At 46.3% G+C, this 13,020-nt stretch overlaps 1 pseudogene; it reads right to left on the bottom strand.

Annotated features, from left to right (window-relative positions):
- Window positions 1-2,871: 2,871 nt before the first annotated feature.
- On the bottom strand, window positions 2,872-3,534 carry LOC119808896 (annotated as a pseudogene).
- Window positions 3,535-13,020: the final 9,486 nt, after the last annotated feature.

The raw sequence follows: 13,020 nt of genomic DNA, 5'->3' as shown, positions 1-13,020 counted from the left end.
TAACTCAATTAAAGAGCTCACAACAGGCGCAGCCGAGACCAAGCCCTCTGGAGCCTGGGCTGTGACAGCCTTACCATGACAGCTTCCTGGCGCGTTGTGGCTGTCAGATGCCACCGACTGCATGCCTCCACCTATTTGTGGAAAACAGACCCCAGAGAGTTCATGAAATAAGACCATTCTGACAATGTTTGTCACCCATAATATATCTTGGATAGTGTATCATGTTCACTTTCCTCATTGATTGCTTCTCACGTACAGTTTTTGATTGTTTAATACATTCTGCTTTTACTTACAGACACCCAGTAGGTATATGCAAAAGCTAATCATCAGAAATGCAAATTATAACTGTGATAAACATTCTCATTTAGCTTGTTCTGCTGCCTTAGCAAACATCATGGTCAAAAGCTGCTTGAGGAGGAAAGGGTGCGTTTCGTCTTACAGGCTATAGGCCGTCATCAGGGGCGTCAGGGCAGGAATGCAGCAGAAACACAGGGCAGACAGAGGTCATGGAGGAACTAGGTTTGCTGCCTGGCTCACACCCACTACCTTTGGGTACAGCCCAAGCCCACCTGCCTAAGGGCAACCGTGGGATGGGCCCTTCTGTAACAGTTAACACTCAAGACGCAGGTCCGTCCTCAGGCCTGTCTGATGGAGGCAATATTTCAGCTGAGGCTCCTTCTCCCAAGCCTGTTAAGCTGAAGATTAGTCGTCACAGAAGCTACCCACCCACACTGTTAGAATAGCTATTACCAAAAAGACAAAAGTGTTGACAAAGATGGGAATAAATTAGAATTCATGTACAATGCTGGTGGGAATGTAAATTACTACAGCCATTCCGGAAAACCATGTGATGCTCTTCAAAAATTACACATGGAACTATCTTACTATTTAGCAATTTCATTCATAACCAATGGATGTAAATCAGGATGTTCAATAGATGTCTATACTCCCATGATCATTGTGCAGATTTTTTTACTGACTTAAATAAGTTTATTTTAAAACAGAAAAAGGTGGTTATTTTTTGCAGTGTCATGGTTGTAGGATAAAGAGGCAGCATTATCTTCTTTCCTTAACCATGTTTTTTTTCTTCTGCACAAAGGTAGCTAATGTTACAAAAACAAGTCAGAAGACTTTGTCCAAATACTGGTAACTACTAGGTTTTATAGGCCACACATGCTCTCAATCATGAATGTCTTTCTTTTATTACCCTTTAAAAATGTAAAAAACCATTTTAGTTTGCCCCACACAGAAAAAGACTGGACCAAACTTGGCCTGTGAGTGGTAGTCTTCTAACCCCTGGTATAAAATATCAGAGAGATTGTTCTCTTGAGGCTTTTGATAGCTGCTGCTCAAAGTCAAGTAACGACGGACTTTGTTTACAGCTGGCTGCGCTGTGACAGAAGTAACAGTGGAGAGTTTCTGCGCACCCTCGGCTCTCCCTGTTTCTCCACTCGCTTATTCCATAGGGTTGTCAACCGCCAACTACATAGACTTTTAAGTATTTGTGTCACTTGAGTGTTTTCCTTTAAAAGAGTAATTCCTTCAGTTTCTCTAAACCAGGAATTATTAGGTCTTAATACTCATGTTGCAGGCGTGTACAACCTGTGGCCGAGGATGGCTGTGAATTACGTGTTTTAGGTGAGTACCACCCGTGGCTGAGGACAGCTGTAACTTCACATGTTGTAGGTCTGTACAACCTGCGGCTGAGGACAGCTGTGAATTCAGCCTAACACAAAATCATAAACTTACTTTAAAAACATATTTTTTTGCACGTTTTTCAAAAAAGCCATGTCACAACATCAAAAGGTCGGACATGCCTGCAGGATTAGTCAAGATTAAAATGAAGAGAGTCAAACTGGCACATCCTTCTTCAAGTCACAAACCACATGGAAATCTTTTAGCTCTCTGTTTTAAAGTATACTTGATTTCCTCATGGGTTAAGTTTTTCTTCAGTACTGGGGATCGATCCCAGGGCTTTGTAGGCTAAGTAGGCACTCAACACAACTACAGCTTGAGCCCAAGTTGACACATTAAAAAAAAAGTTCTTAGCTCTATCACACTCCCAATACCATCTTCCACGTTCCTAATTTGATGTCATATAAAGTCTGGATCTAGGTAGGGCTCCTCATTAGCTGCTTCAGCCATAAAATACTGCTACTATAAGCCAGGCGTAGCCGTTTATGCCCGTAATCTTCAAACTGAGAAACTGAGGCAAGGGCAGTACACAGAGTTCAAGGACAGCCTACACTACAGAATGAAACCCTGTTTCCAAAAAACAAAAACAAAAACAAAAAACCCACTGCATTTTTACATTTTTAGGCAAATATTGCCTGAGGAGTAATTTCTTCTTTCTTCTTCTTCTTCTTCTTCTTCTTCTTCTTCTTCTTCTTCTTCTTCTTCTTCTTCTTCTTCTTCTTCTTCTTCTTCTTCTTCTTCTTCTTCCTCCTCCTCCTCCTCTTCCTTCTTCTCCTTCTCCTCCTCCTCCTCCTCCTCCTCCTCCTTCTCCTCCTTCGTTTCAGAAGTAATGGTCATGCTTCCTTCAGAAGGTTAGCGGTTTGAATCAGGCTAATTATGCAAAGTGAGGGAAGACCCTTTTAAAAACAAGCCAGAAAAGCACAGGATTTCAGTACTAAAATAGAAAGGTTACCCTAAGTCTAGATCTTTGGTAAAGATACTGACTATAATTGATTGCCCACACCACCAAAACATGGTGTAATTTGTAGTGACAGGTGACTGTCATTTTCCTTTTGAACATGTAAACAAAGGGGAAAAGCCTTAGGGAATTTTGGGAAATACATAAATTTCAGTTCTCTTAAATAAACAGACTCACAATCACTTCACAGGTGGAAGGAAGAGCATGGGCTGAGGTTATCACTTGCGTTCCCCTCTCTGTGTCCTTTTCTTTCCTGTCTCCTTGTGCTCCTGCTCGATAGTTTGTCCTCCCTCTGCAGCTTGTCCTGTTCCCTCTTCCTTTGGGACTCGTCCTGAAGTGAGTGTCGCTCCAGTTTCTGAGCGCTGGGAACGTCTTCCACATTGGGGTTTCTGAACAGAGATTTGTCAGAACCGACGTTTACTGTCGAAGTACCCCATCATCTTTCTAATTCACTTCGTCCTCTTCACCTGTTACATCAGCCTACTGGGCCAGCAGGGCGACTTTCCTCTGCCCCTCCTCTTCTGAAACCATCCTGGGCTTCACCATGATTTGTGCCTGCTTCTCAATCAAAGTGGCAACGGTCTGAACCTCACCTTCTTTTTTTTTTTTTTTTTTACTTTGGTGGTGACCTTTTGCATTTCTGACCATCGCTTTATAATTTCCTTACAGATATCAAGGAGGGAATCTTCTTCCAGGAAAGTAGAGAGGACACCTTGCATGGTACTCAGATTCTCTTCCTCTTTGTCCTGTAGGACACCGAGGATATAAGTGCCGGCCTGGTCCACTCCCAAAGCCTCCAACTGTTGGTCCAGCCAGGATCCAAAGCCCCCACCATCGCCTTCATGGAGGACTGCCCAGGGCACTTTGCTGGGCGCCGCCATGCTGGGGAGGGGGGGACCGTGCAACTTTTTATAATGGCCAAAACAAAGAAACTTCTGTCAGTGGATGGAAAATGGTGTGTGGTATGAAATACCATTCATCCTCATAAAAGGAGATTCTGTATCTTGCACTAACATCAATGAAATGGAAGATGCTATGTTAAGTGAAACAATCCAGGCACTGAATGATGCTTTGAGATCTTGCTTCTATGTGGGATCTAAAATGACTGAATTCATAAAGATACGATGGTATTAAAAGGGTTTTGGGGAAGGGGAAAAGGTTGGTCAAAGAACGCAATTATCAGGAGGAATAAGTTCAAGCGATCTAAACAATGCAAGGTAATTCATATGCTAATTAGCTTGATTTAGCAGTTCCTAAATGCATGTCTATTGCTAACCACCTTGTTTTGTTAAATATATTTAACTTTATTATATTATTATATGTCATAATATTATATGACACAATATTCTAAATTTTTATTTGTCTTGGATTTTATTCTTGACATTGCCTTTCAGGTAAAGCTCCAAGACTTTGGGTAATTTTAATTTTTTAAAAAAACGCATATGGGGTGCTGGACACCTGCCTTTAATCCTAGCACTTGGGAGGCATAGGCAGAGGCAGGTGGATCTCTGTGAGTTTGTGGCCAGCCTGGTCTGCAAGAGCTAGTTCCAGGACAGCTAGGGCTGTTACACAGAGAAATCCCTGTCTTGGAAAAACAAAACAACAAACAAAATGCGTGTGGGTGTTTTGTTTGCCCCTTGTGCATTCAGTGCCTGTGGAGTTCAGAATAAGGCATTGGATCCTCTGGGAGAGGAGTTACAGACGCTTGTCAGTCAACACATACGCGCTGGGAATCGAACCTGGATCCTCTGGAAGAACAGCCAGTGCTCTTAGCGGTCAAATCACATCCGCAGTCCCAAGGGTAATTTTCAAAATGGACACAAACCTCAGTTTTGAACTTAGAGACAGGTGATAATGTTTTCTTTGTTTACCATCTACCATGCGATGTAGTACATGAGTTGAAGACATTCCATATTACGTGGCTTTGAGTGGAATATTTGTAACTTTCTAACAGGATTTCAATGGTCACCAGGGCTCTGCAGCACATGGCATTAGAAGGTGAGGTCGGAAGAACGGGGAGACCAGCTGGTGCTAGCACAGGTAAATAAGACGCCGTACTGTGGTCAAGAGTTCCATGCGAACTGTCTCCGTGCATCTTTCCAGCACATGCTCCCACCTCACTTCTCAGTTCCTCATCTGGTTAGAACCAAAGGAAGAGGCTCTGTTGAAATTGAAGAAGAGCTCTTGGCCCTGGTCCACGTGGTGAGCATGCCGACGGGGATCCTGGACATGAATTGGTAGCTGAAAACTACTGGACACAGACTGCAAGCCTGTGAGGTCTGACCTGATTGCTTTCTCTTCTCTTCTCTTCTCTTCTCTTCTCTTCTCTTCTCTTCTCTTCTCTTCTCTTCTCTTCTCTTCTCTTCTCTTCTCTTCTCTTCTCTTCTCTTCTCTTCTCTTCTCTTCTCTTCTCTTCTCTCCCTCCCTCCCTCCCTCCCTCCCTCCCTCCCTCCCTCCCTCCCTCCTCTCTCTCTCTCTCTCTCTCTCTCTCTCTCTCTCTCTCTCTCTCTCTCTCTCTCTCTCTCTCTCCATGGGGAGTTAGGAGGGAAATGAGATGTGCTGCTGCAGGCAGGAGACTCACTAAGCACGAAGTGAGGCACATCCAGGAAACGATTCTTTTCTTCTGTGCCTTCAAGGGACATTGTGCGTTGAAACAAGATGAAGCTAAATGACAGAACTGAAAGTTAGGAGGCCCGTCTTTCTTTGGCTTTGCAGCCATCAGGAAATGTGACACAGAAAGCCTGAAGAGTAGGTCCCCCCATCACAGCACTTCACAGTTTATTAAGTGCTTACGGTTTATGTGGGCTAGAAATGGTTATTGCCACTCTTATTCATACGAGGACCCTGGAGCCCCGAGACATGAGGTGACCTGCCCTTGGAGAAATGGTCAGTAAATAGGGTCAGAATTTGAACCTGAGTCCGCTTGTCGCCGGATTTCTTTCTCGTAACAGTTACACAGTGGTGCCTGCTATAATGAAGTTTGAAATACTGACCCTATGTGGCATTCCCACTGAGGCCGATCTCAGGAAGCTGGGTTGTGGCTTGGCTGCCAGGGTTTTCAAAGCTTCCGGGCAATTCCAAGCAAGCTGAGCACCATGGCTGCCTGCTCTCCCCTCCCCAGAGGCTGGAGATCAGCTCCTGCAGACCCGTGGCTTCACAGGAGATGTAACAAGAACCCCAGCAGATCATGGTAGACACCAGGTTCCGCTCTGAGGGTGGAGACTCTGCCTTTGGAACCTGCTCTCAGGGGATGCTGTGACTCTGGGGACCACCAGGCCAGGAAGATAATCTGCACCTCTCTCACACCGACCACCTGAAGTCATTTAACATAAACCTGACTCAGTTTCCAGAATGGCATGCATTTTGCGAGAAGGCATCTTAGTAAAGCCCACACGGCCCCTTCCAGCTTGCAGGAGGCTCCAGTGCCCCACAAGCTGGATAGCTTTCTCCTGCCACTGGGGTTTGCTTCCATGGGTCCAGGACCTGGCTGCTTTTGCTTCCAGGATCTAGCATCTCCAGGTGCCTCATCCGCCAATGCTGGCCTCCTCCTGGGGTCCTTGGAGGCATGAGGGAGGGAGGCCTGTGAAGATCAGAAAGCTTGCTGTTTGCAGTCAGGATATGTGAGCTATGACCTTGTAACCTCCTGGACTTTTAACCTTGAGCAAGCTTTCTGACCTCTCTGAGCCTTACTGCCCTTGCATACAAGGGTATGAAAGTTGCCATCTCATGGGTTGATGGCGCGACACAGGGAGGTGGCAGAGACGAAATGCCCATGCCAGAGACTGCTATGCTCAACACCAGTAATTGTATTACTGAGGAAACTGGAAAAAGGGTCTTTTTCTTTTTGAGACAGGGTCTCACTGTGTAGCCCTAGTTAGCCTCGGCTAGCTGTGTACACTGTAGATCAGGCCGGCTTTTTTTTTTTTAAACTTTCATTGATTCTTTGTGGATCTCACATCATCCATTCTGATCCCAGTTATATCCATGTCTCCTTGAATTCACCCTCTGCCATTGCAACCCCCGCTCAAATCGAAACCAAATGTAAAAGAAAAACAAAAACCCAAAGAAACAAAACAAAAAACAACAACAAAATCAGAATTTTGTTGAAGAAGCTAAAGTGTGGCTCATTGAGTCACACACTTCACCCTTTAGTTCATTCACCTTTATTTGCAAGTGTTGTCTCAAATCACCGGTCTGGCTCAAGACCTCTGGTTTCTGCTACACCACTGATTGTGTGGGCTCTCACTGGGGCTCCTCTTGGGTATCCCATTGTCTTGTGTCATGGAGATCCTGCTGTTTGGGACCTGTAGGTTTATCCACTATGCTCCAACAGTTCATAGATTCAGTGGATGCTGGGGGGAGGGCAACTCATAGCTCTGGCCCTGGGCCTGGGTGGTAGCTGTGTTGATCAGCTTGCTAGCGTTCCCTCATGGTCATTACCCAGGTGAGCTCTCCAGCACTGCCTAGGCTAGCTCACCCAGTGCAGCCTACAGCAGGGAGTGGGGCCAGCTCTCCTGCTCTGGGGCCCTAAGATCTGGGTCCCCCTCACTCACACCGACCAGGCTGGCTTCTAACTTACAGAGATTGGCCTTCCTTTGCCTTCCCAGTGCTGGGATGAAAGGTGTGCACCATCACAGTGTAGAAATAAGCTCTCCCTGAATATCCGGCATACCACCTACACTAGATGACTTAGCACTGAGCCTCGGAACAACTTTGCAAGGTTCACATCATTTTCACTATTGTAAAAACGAGACAACCGGAATTAGAGAGTACAAAAACTCATTTTCAGGTGCACATCTAGTAAGCTTCAGGGTCAGAACTTGATTGCTTCTGACTTGTCTGACGTTGAGAACCTTTGGAGATCTGTTGGACAGAGTTATGAGTGTCTGGTAGACCACAGAGCACAGGAAGCAGCCATCAGCTTGGCTGTCTGTGAGGAGAGAGAGCAGCACCCAGCGGGCTGGGCAGCAGGCTTCCTGCTCCCTCTTTGTCTCCAGAGGACAAGCCGGTGGGTAGGAGCAGCAGCGGGCTAAGAGGAAAGTGACTTCAGCAACCACACAGTAAAACGCCGCCTGCTTGCCCAAGGGGTCCACAGGAACAGTGGCTTTCTGCCCATTCTTAGGAACAGAGAGTCATTTTTGTGTGTATGAGGATAGGCAGATGGTGGCAGGTGTGATGAAGTGGGTGGGGGAAGGAATGACATCTCCCTCTGGCAGGGACCTGGGTGGGACTGGCACCTGGTGGGCTCTCAGCCGGTTCCCATGGAAAGGAGCCCTGGGGGTGGGTGGCCTACTCCCCAGCTGCCTCTTCTATCAGGCTCCCGTGCATCTCAAACCTCTGCCTTTGCATGCGAGGTGGAACCAGGCTGTTGATGAGAAATGGCAATCAGGGCTCCCGCAGCAGCCTGACCACGGGGGGCGCATGCTGATGAGTAAGAGGAGGTGAATCAGGAGACTCCAGGAGGCTGGCACCTCACAGCCCTGAGCAGTATGATTGCCTTGACAGCTGTGGGGGCTTGTTTGGTCCTTTATAGAGCACTGCCACCCATCCAGGCCTCGCCCAGTGGTCTGAAGAGGCCCTACAGGAAGATGGAGTCCGAACAGAGACTTCACGCTGACTGTCACCGGGTGTGACTGGTGGCTTGGCTTGATGTCCTCGCTGACCAGCTAAGTGCAATGTGATGGCCACGAGGTCCCTCCAGTGCACCATGTCATGCCTGCTGAGAGTCAGGACAGTGACTGATACTTAGCTTGCCCTGCCTCATCTTAGCTCTCGACATAGGCACAAGACGAATGTAGTTCATAGATGATGGGAGGGAGGGAGCTTCGTGGCGCAGGTGTTGGCTTGATTTTGCTCCGTGGGAAAACACTTGGTTTCATCTTCCATCAGCTCCAAAGCTGATCTGTTTACTTGGGAAATCTGCATATTTTACACAAGTAGGGGGAAACAAACCCTGTGATATATGCTTTATTATATAGCTGGATCCACTTTCTTTCCTTTTTAAATCCGGGTTTTAGATAGTCCTGACTGACTTTGAACTCTTAATCCTCCTGATTCCGCCTCCTGAATGTTGAGATTCCAGGTATATGCCACCACCACACTCTGTTTATGTAATGCTGGAAACTGAACCCAGGGTTTTACTATGCTCAGACTAGAAAGGAGGTTTTTAGAACAAGGATCCCCCTCCCTATGTAATTGCTAAATCAAGGTCCTTCTCTCTAGGTAAAATTTTATGTTAACTTTTCTTGTGTATTTCGTGAGTGGATACTATGTAAACATCCCCTTTCTCCATGTGTTTTGCATGATGAGTTTAGGACTTGTTAATGATTCTGCCTGGATCAATTACTACTGTGCAGTTGGATTCACTTTTAAAGACAACACAATTACCAACCGAAAACAAACGAACTTTCTAGGGCATATTTATTGGCAAGAGCTCAGCAACTTGTGCATCCCAAACGCTGTTTGCTTGGTTCTCTTCGTAGCTTTGGTTCTGTTTAGTGTGGCTTAGTCAGTTGTTAAGTACACACTGCTGACTGTCACATATACACGGCTGTGTTTACAGTTAGGGTGACAGTGGATCTCAGCGGATGCCGGATCATTCTATCTGATTCATTCTCATCTTCCAGAGCCAACGGTCCCCTTGTGGCTCAACACCACCTCCTAAATTTGGTCTCTGAACTTAAGCTCTGTCTCCTAGTTAGAGCGAGGATATGTGGTGTCTCCTAGTTAGAGCGAGGATATGTGGTGTCACTCTTTGCACTGCAGTGACTCTAATTTCCACTCAGCCTTTCTTTGCGAGTGACTCAGCATTTTATGGCCTGACATTTTAAGAGAACCACTTTGCTATTAAACTGGAGCCATATATTAAAGTTAAACCCTGAAGCAAGCATGGGTCCAACAAAGGTTAGACAAAGAGAAGACAATTTGTCACACCTCCTAACCCATGGTGCAGGGCAGAGATGAAATAAGGCTTTGGAACCAGAGTGCACTGGGACCTCTCACCTCAATGTCTTCTTTCCTTCTTCTTCTTTTTTTTTGGGGGGGGGGGATAAGGTCTCACTGTGTAGCCCAGGTTGGCCTGGAACTTCTTATGCAGCCCAGGCTAGCCTTGCACACGAAGCATTTCTCTTGTCTCAGCCTCTCCCTGTTTTCAGATTCTACTGTGAAGAAGCAACCAGATTCAGCCAGACCCTCTCTGGTTGCATTTACAGACTAGAACATTCTGTGCTCAGATTTGGGGCCCTGGGACAGAATATTTAAGGCAGGCTTAAAAGTTGAACTGCCAAATTGGGAAAGTTGTAAATTTGAAGTGAGTTGTTATTGATTTTTGTCTCATCCTGAGGAAGGATGGATGAGCTTGGGAAGAAAGCCTTCCTGTCTGAGCGTCTAGCAGCAGCCTGTCAATCGAGCCACCGTCCTTCCTCCTTCATTTATTCCTAGCTTACAGACGTGTCAAAGCCTTCTCTGCCCCAGAATGCTGGCCGGGAAAGCAGCAGCAGCTCTTTTAGCGGAAGCCTTTTCTGTCTGTGTCTACCTACACAAAACGAGTGACCTGGGGCACTTTCTTTCTCCAGCCTTGCTGTGTCTTGTTCTTTCTGAGAATTGAAGGGGAGGCAGAGCTAACCAGGCACGAGAGAGCCAAAGCTGCAGAGTCGGGGTGGGGGAAAGAAAGCTGATGCAGCTGCTTCCTTCTCTGTCTCTTTCCAGATTGCCTTCTCATTCTATTATTTTGGGAACCCCAATTACCCTGAGGAGGCCCCAGGTCCCTGAAGATTCTGCTTACTTCTCCCAGTCTATCACAAACTTGTTTGCTCTTTATCAAACAGTCTTAATTAAAGTCGACATCACCCACAACCCTTGGACCATCTCTCTCTTCCTAGGCTTGCATAATGTTGCATGCAGAGCTAAAGTTAACACCATTCTTCATCTATCCATTCACCCTCTATCCGTCCATCCATTCATCTATCTCCATCCATCATCCATCCATCTCCCATCATCTATCCATCCATCCATCCATCCATTCATCCATCCTCTATCCATACATCCATCCTCCATCCATCCATCATCCATCCATCCATCCATCCATCATCCATCCATCCATCATCCATCCATCCATCCATCATCCATCCATCCATCATCCATCCATTCATCCATCCATCCATCCATCCATCCATTCTCCATCCATCCATCCATCCTTCTATCAGTCACTTGATGCCTCTTCTAAGCTGGGTTAGGTGTTGTATTCAGCATCTCTCACCGTGACATCTCCACAGCTCGCTGCTTAGGCCAGTCTGATCTCTCAGACAGGGGACAACTTTGGGGTAGCTCCAGTCTCATGTCACTCTGTAGTGTAGGGACATGATGCTTGCATGGATCTTTCCTGACACCACATGATCATCTGCCTACCTAATCAGTACTCACCAGCAGACTGCTAGAGAACACCACTCCAGTATCTAGCACAGGAGATGATGTTGAATCACCCCTGGTGGCAGGGTAGCTCCACCCATAGGAAACAAATCCTTATTTGCCACTCTGAAGAAGTGCCAAGTGCAGTAATTTCCCAACTGTGGCAAGAGCATCACAGGGGGAAAAGACTATGTAAGGAAAGCACAGTGGTGTCTACTGAGCGTCAGGGAGGTGTAGTGTGGATTGCCATCTGGAGGGAGAGTGTGTGGGAGAGGGAGAGGCTGGGAAGGGTCCAGAAGAGGGAAAATTTGAGCTGTTCCCTGAAGCACAGTAGTGATGTCATCAGATTTGAAGTTTAGAATTATTTCTCCCTCTGTCTCTGTCTCTCTGTCTCTGTCTCTCTCTCTCTCTCCTAGCAAGAACAATTTACTGTGTAATTTACTTCAGGTTGGGGCTGGGATTGGTGCTCGATAGCGTGCCTTAAGGCAGGATGTGTCACGTGGGACAATATAGCCCAGAGGCTCATGGGAAAAGACACCCCTCCCTTTTCACCTTGGTAGTTGGTCCCAGCCAAGTGAGGGACAGAGTAGGAGAGATCAAATCCCAGGACACGTGAATCCTGAAACTCAGTCCCAAAGGGCAAAGTACTAATGTTGTATCCCTATGCTTGGAAACCCAAAAGAATGAACTTTAGAAGACAGTTGCCCAGAATTCTTAGCAGAAGAGGCGAGAGTAGACCTCCAGCTTTCTGTTGCCTCCCAGTCTCTGCCTGATTAGAGCCAGTTTCAAGGGTACAGAGCTCTGTGAACCATGAAGATAGTGACTTCCCCTAGTTCTCAAATGACCCCAAAGGCAGAGAGACTGTAAGCCACCCTGGCTTCAGAAAGCCAGAGCTGAGTAATGAGAGGAGAGGAAAATGTACCCGGCCGTGACATCAGATGGGATTTATTCTCATCATCTCAGGCTCCCTATTGTGTGGCACCCTCGTTCACCACCTGCACATGCAGCTATATTTTAGGATACAACTCTGAGGGCTTCAGGCTCTCAGAAATAATGGCACTACGCTGTTACCGCATAGATGTGCCCTTTCCAAAGGTATGAAACAGGAAGGTGACCTGCCGATTCAGAGGAAGGCAATAAAGCACACATTCAATTAGGATGACGTACATTTAATCACAATTGTTTAATGGTATTTGAGATTTCTTATTTAATCAGTAATGAGACTACCTGGCAATTAATGTTCACAGAATCACGCTGCCCTTACCAGCTCAGTGTTGATTTTAAACTAATCTTTCTGTTTTATATCCTCTCTCTATTTCTGCAGTTAATAAAGGTGCCATAATGAGTTGTATTAAAACATCAATTTCTTCTTTTGTTGAACCCACAAGTTTATCAAGGGTTTTAATCAAGATACTGAGGTAATTCCTAGGAGCGTGGGTTTGGGGTATTAGGTACTGCTCAGATGGAGAAGGCATGTGGGAGATGTCTTGGCACATGGCCCATCAGTTCTTACAGCTTTTTTGGTCTCTTCTGGAGGGGTCTGAAGACAAGGACCATTTCATGGGTTGTTGTTAAGGCTGTACAGACCCTAAGCGCAGAAGGAACCAAGTTTGGCTTAATGGTCCCTGTTGCTGCCTAGAAAGTATGAGCAACTGTTTAAGCAGGACCCCACCTTCTCATCTGGTACTGTTCCTGAGAATTCCAGCTTTTCCTGTGTGAGGATGGGTCAGGATGAATCTCAGCTGAGGAGAAGGTGATGCTTGAATGGCTTTGCTATGTCCTCCTTGGAGCTGTGGGCAGAGGAAAGCTCTGTGTGTGTGTGGAGTTAGGAGAAACTGGGGAGACCTGAGCCTTGCTTTCCCACATGATCTTTGTCCCTGAAGATCCCTCGTTCTTTCAGGCCTAGAGTCCAAACTGTAGGGATGCCACATGAAAGAAGACATTGGTGGAAGGGGCAGTCA

Source organism: Arvicola amphibius, chromosome 3 (genome assembly GCF_903992535.2).
Source record: "Arvicola amphibius chromosome 3, mArvAmp1.2, whole genome shotgun sequence".
NCBI lineage: Eukaryota > Metazoa > Chordata > Mammalia > Rodentia > Cricetidae > Arvicola > Arvicola amphibius.
This window is presented reverse-complemented; position numbering and strand designations above follow the sequence as displayed.